We start from the raw sequence: 6337 nt of genomic DNA on the forward strand, positions 1-6337 counted from the left end.
AATCATCTGTTGCATTGAAGTTTCTAATATATGAGACTTTACCTCTGAGCTGGCAATGTGCAGGCTCAGTGGTGATAACACTGGCCTTGTAAACTAGAAAAGTGTTTGAAATATCCCATTCCTGTTTTTCAGTCCAAGAACTTGAGGAAAACCGTTCGGCAGGACAGGAAATAGCGGGCGTGAGCAACGATCTAGTTTTGCTGCAAGAACGAGGTGAGGCGGTATAAACTACAGATTGAAGGGGAAACAATGGGCAAGGAACACTGGTACGGGAGGGGCTGAATGCTTCCTTTCTTGGCTGTAACCAGACACTGGTGTTGAAGTCTGAAATGGGATAATATTAGCCAAGCGGGTGAAATCTTACTTTCTGCTTGTTTTCTCCCGAGGCCTGGGGAAATGTGTCTGCGTGCCTCAGTCTGTGCGTAAAAATGGGGTTCAGTTCCCCGACTGGGTGTGAACACATTTTTCCCATCTCAAAATTCAAACCCATTTATTGCGTCTTTCAAGATTAAAACGTTCCAGAGCAATTAGCATTGAGATGAACACGTGAAACATCAGAGTTTACAAGGTTACAGACCAGGTGCTGGGAAGTGAAATGATGGGACCCATTTCTGTGCTGTAAATACTCGATAATTCAATCATTTTTGAGGGGAAACATATTTGCAGTGACATAACTCCAAAAACTGTGTTATGAAGAAACGGTGCAACAGTTTCTGCTCTCATCCCTGGTGATCCAGTGGTTAGTATTCGGCGCTTTAACTGAGTGGCCTGGGTTTCATTACCACTCAGGAAATCAGGACTTCTTGTTCCTGATGCAGAGAGAGCAGGTCTACCAGGAATCTGTTTAATGCCTTAGATTAGTCAATACCCCAGCCCTTGAAAGAAGGGAAAAGTGCCTTCCTCCTCTCTGCGTAGTCGGACAGTCCATCCTTCATTCTCCTCTGAGTCCACTTCCCAAAGAGTTTCAAAATACTGTCAAAACTGAGTCTCAGCTGTTTGTTTTCTGTGCTTTTCATACACAGAAGCTGCAGCGATTGAATGGGTTGGTTTCTAAAAATGAAACGTACCTAGGAACAATGTGCGCTGCTATTTCAGGATTGTCTTCTCTGACAGCGCTGGGACATGCCTGATGTTCTCTATGATATGGAAGTGCAAGTGTTTGAGCTGGGTAGACAAAGTTAAAAATTACACCACATCAGGGCATAGTCCAGCAGGTTTATGTGGAAGCACTAGCTTCCAGAGAGCCGCTCCTTCATCAGGTGGGTGTCCTTCTGCCGAAACTTGATGTGTGTGTCAACATGCGCGATCTTTTGGAAGATCATCTGGACTTCGTGGTGTCGAGGGTACCCATGACTTGGACTGGGGTGGACAAATTTGAAAATCACGCAAAGCTAGATTAGAGTCCAACAGTTGTCAACCATCTGACGAAGAAGCTGTTGCTTCCAAATACGCCTGTTCGATGCAACTTGGTGCTGTGGGATTTTTAACTCTGATTGTTCTTAGCAATGTTTAACTGATCGAAGACAGTGAAAGAAATTTCGTTCATAGAGATGAAAATTCCAAATATTTTACACCTCGGTGTAAGAAAAAAAATAGCTTGGATGTGTAGTGAATCTCCACAATGCGCTTGCGCCAAGTAAATTTCGAGGCCTATAACCATCTGATCCGTAGCCAGGTTTACGATTGGTTGTACCACTGGCCAGATGCACAGCTCTGATTTTACACGCTGCAGAGCTGTGGTGTTAACAAGGACATGAACAATAACAGTAACAGTCACAAGGTGAACAAAGAACAAAGATAATAACCATCATTGATTCACTTCAAATTGTCCTCAAATAAAACTACCATTCACAATCTGATCAGCCAATTAACGAGGTCACTGCTGATCGAGGAAATTACAACTTATTTTGCTGCGTTTCCACCATAATTCGGGGTAAACTCCAACCAAATGACAACATCGTATTTCCCATAATTTTCAGATTTAGATTATTTCAATGACCTGTTCGTATTTGCAGGAAACTAAGTAACATGAAATGAGTGAAAAAGTCCTTTTGGTGATATAATCCAGTGTAGATTCGGCCAGAAAAGAAAAGTCAAAGACCTGAAACATCACTCGCATTTCTCTCTGTATTAATGCGTTTTCCTGAGTTGAATATTTGCAGGACTAGTCTTCAATATCTAAAGATTTTTTTCCCCAACGACAGATTCTTCATAAATCAATTAACATCTGAAGTGTTGAAACTTATTTTACTTCAGAATAAATTAGTTGAGTATCCTTGCCCCAGCCTAATATCCCAATACTCCCTCCTCTTCCATGTATATACAAGCTGCTCCAGGTGAGGTTGCAGCTCCATACCTGACGTTCCATTGCTCCTTGCTGCTCCATGTCAATAGAAGCTGCTGCAAGTAAGATTGGAGCTCCCACTCTGATGTCCCAATGTTCCCTGGTGCTCCATGTCATTAAATGCTGCTCAAGGTGAGAGTGGATCTCCCAGACTAATCTCGCAAAGCTCCCTGCTCCATGTCAAATGAAGCTGCTACAAATGAAATTGGATCTCGCAGTCTGATGTTCCAATGCTCCCTGCTGCTCCATGTCATGAAAAGCTGCCCCAGTTGAGGGTGGAGCTCTCAGACTGATCTCGCAAAGCCTAGTCCATGTCAACAGATGCTGCTCCAAATGAGGTTTGATCTCGCAGTCTGATGTCCAAATGCTCCCTGCCGCTCCATGTTAATAAAAGCAGCTCCAGATGAGGTGGGAGCTCCCATCCCTGGCAGCTCCTTCACCTCTATACCATCATAGAAATACTGCCCACAGACCATTTCCACCACTGCAGCCATTAGTGGAATATCCGCATCATGAGAAACTAATCTTATTTTTCAGCACCACCGAATTGTATTAAAATACTTCCTTTCTTAAACCTTATTTAGCATGTGCATATTGCAGTCAATCCGAAGTAAGATAATGGTGTTAATTGACGTATGTTCAATAAAAATTACATCTTACTTTTCATGTTGAGTAACTGCTACTTACAAAAGACAATATTTGTAATGAAAACACAGTTTTATTCCGTTTGCACGAACGTGATTTGTATTATTTAAATTGAACTTGTTCACTGTGTAAAATGATGAAATGGATCTCAATTTCACAACAAAATTCGTATTGTTGTCATCCACCTTGAAATGTGGTCATAGAGTCATAGAGATGTAGAGCATTGAAACAGACCCTTCAGACCAACCTGTCCACGCCCACCAGATATCTCAACCCAATCTAGTCCCACCCACCAGCACCCGGCCCATATCCCTCCATATCCTTCCTCTTCATATTCCCATCCAAAAGCCTCTTAAATGTTGTAATTGTAGCAGCCATCATATCATCTGGCAGCTCATTCCATACACCTACCACCCTTTGTGTGAAAACGTTGTCCCTTAGGTCTCTTTTATATCTTTCCCCTCTCACACTAAACCTATGCTGTCGAAGTCTGGACGACCCGATTCCAGAGAAAAGACTTTGTCCATTTATCGTATCCATGCCCCTTATGATTTCGTAAACATCTATAAGGTCAGCCCTCAGCCTCCAATGCTCCAGAGGAAACAGCTCCAGCCTGTTCAGCCGCTCCATAACGCTCAAATCCTCCAACCCTGGTAACATCCTTGGAAATCCTTTCTGAACCCTTTCAAGTTCCACAGCATCTTTCCAATAGGCAGGAGACCAGAATTGCACGCAATATTCCAACAGTGGCCTAACCAATGACCTGTACAGCCACAGCATGACCTCCCAACTCCTGTACTCAATACTTTGAACAATAAAGCAAAGCATACCAAACGCCTTCTTCACTATCCTATCTACCTGCGACTCCACTTTCAAGGAGCTTTGAACTTGCACTCCAAGGTCTCTTTCTTCAGCAACATTCCCAAGCCCTTATCATTGTTTGTATAAGTCCTGCTAAGATTTGCTTTCCCAAAATGCAACACCTCGCATTTATCCGAATTAAACTCCATCTGCCATTTCTTAGCCCATTGGTCCATCTGGTCAGATCATATTGTAATCTGAGGTAACCCTCTTCGTTGTGCACTACCCCTCCAATTTTGGTGTCTTCTCTAAACTTACAAACTGTACCTCTTATGCTGATATCCAAATCGTTAATGTAAATGATAAAACGTCGAGGACCCAGCACCGATCATTGTGGCACTCCACTGGTTACAGGCCTCCAGTCTGAAAAACAACCCTCCACTGCCACCCTCAGTCGTCTACCTTTGAACCAGTACTGCATCTAAATGGTTGGTTCTCCCTTTATTCCATGGGATCTAACCTTCCTAATCAGCCCTCCATGAAGTCCATATAGATCACATGTACTACTCTGCCCTCATCAATCTTCTTTGTTACTTCTTCAAAAACGTCAATCAAGTTTGTGAGACATGATTTCCCACGAAAGCCATGTTAGGTATTAGAATGAAACGTCTGTTAATGACATTCGTTTAAAGACACTTTAGATGTTTATTCTACATTAATCTGTGGTTATTGATCCACAGTTTACGTTCACTTCCTGCAGTTAACATGCTGATTTCTCCAGTTGTTCATAGTTCAATGTGATGCATCTAGTGTGTGAATAACGAGAGGGAGCTTGCTTCCCACATCTTGTGTTTATCTGTGTCTTATGTCCAGCCTTCATCAATGGCGACAGCAAGGGGGAAAGGGCGAGACCAATGTGTAAGTCTGTCCGTGCCAATGCACGGCACCCACATCGGCAATTCTCTACTTTGCATTCACAGCCAGTTTTCTGTGCCGCTACACCCACCCCCTGCACCATTTGAAATATCTATTATTTTGTGCTGTCTCTCTGCGCTCTTCCCACCAACATGAATCAGTGGGCGGCACGGTGGTAAAGTGGTTAGCACTGTTGCCTCACAGCCCCAGAGACCCGGGTTCAATTCCCGCCTCAGGCGACTGACTGTGTGGAGTTTGCACGTTCTCCCCGTATCTGCGTGGGTTTCCTCCGGGTGCTCCGGTTTCCTCCCACAGTCCAAAGATGTGCATGTCAGGTGAATTGGCCATGCGAAATTGCCCGTAGTGTTAGGTAAGGGGTAAATGTAGGGGTATGGGTGGGTTGCGCTTCGGCGGGTCGGTGTGGACTTGTTGGGCCGAAGGGCCTGTTTCCATAATGTAATCTAATCTAATGAATCACTTCTACCTAACCTGCTCCAGATTTCATCTGACAAAACACTCATTAAGAATCCCATGCATAAACATGCACTTTGCATCTCTCGTTATTTGGTTTTCCTGGATCTCTTTCAAACGATAAACGTTCACAGCAAATTGACTTGGAAAAGAAAATAGCGTTCCTTTTCATTATCACAATTCAGTGTACATTTAATTCAATTCAGACATCAGTCTCAAATTATTCTTTGAGGTTTTATAATATCGTCGATGCATATAAACTGGCCATTGGAGTTCCAATTTCAATAATACAGCTGTGATAATCCAGAAAACAGCGACGAGAGTGTGATTCGAACCCACGCGTGCAGCGCACAATACATTAGTAGCCCATCGCCTTAACAGCTCGGCCAACTCGTCACATACATCTTCGAAGCTGTAACATAATCTCCCAGACCATCACAATCTCATCACCTCTGGGGAATCTCCCATTCACAGCCTCCAACCTCATTGTCCATGAACCCCGCACTGCCCGATTCTACCTCCTTCCTAAGACCTACTGTCTCTGCCTGCGCCTGTCCGACCCGACGCATCTCTTCTTACCTCAACTCCTTCCTGTCTCCCCAGTCCAGGAAATCCTCACCTACATTTGTGACACCACCTATGCACTTCATCTCATCCAAGACTTTTATTTCCCTGATCCACAATGCGTCATCTTCACCTTGGACATCCAGTCCCTGTACACATCCATCTGCCATGACAAAAGTCTCCAAACCCTCTGTTTCTTCATCTCACATCAACCAGTACCCTTCCACCGACATCCTCATCCACCTGGCTGAACTGGTCCTTACCCTCAACAACTTTTCTGTCCAATCCTCCCACTTTCTCCAAACCAAAGGGGTAGCCATGGGTACCCGCATGTGACCGAGCTATGCCTGCCTGTTTGTCAGATATGTGGAATTGTCCGTCTTTCGCAGTTACTCTGGCACCTCTTTCCACTTGTTCCTCCGCTACATTGATGAATTCATTGGCCCCACTTACTGCTCCCACGAGGAGGTTGAACAGTTCACCAACGTTACCAACACTGTTCACCCCGACCTCAAATTCACCTGAATCTTCTTGGCAACTCCCTTCCACTTCTTGGCCGTGTACATCACCGTCTCCAGCGAATGACCAATGACAGAC

This window comes from Chiloscyllium plagiosum, unplaced genomic scaffold (assembly GCF_037043375.1).
Source record: "Chiloscyllium plagiosum isolate Xiang-an unplaced genomic scaffold, Cpla_swu_hap1 HiC_scaffold_38, whole genome shotgun sequence".
Classification (NCBI taxonomy): Eukaryota; Metazoa; Chordata; class Chondrichthyes; order Orectolobiformes; family Hemiscylliidae; genus Chiloscyllium; species Chiloscyllium plagiosum.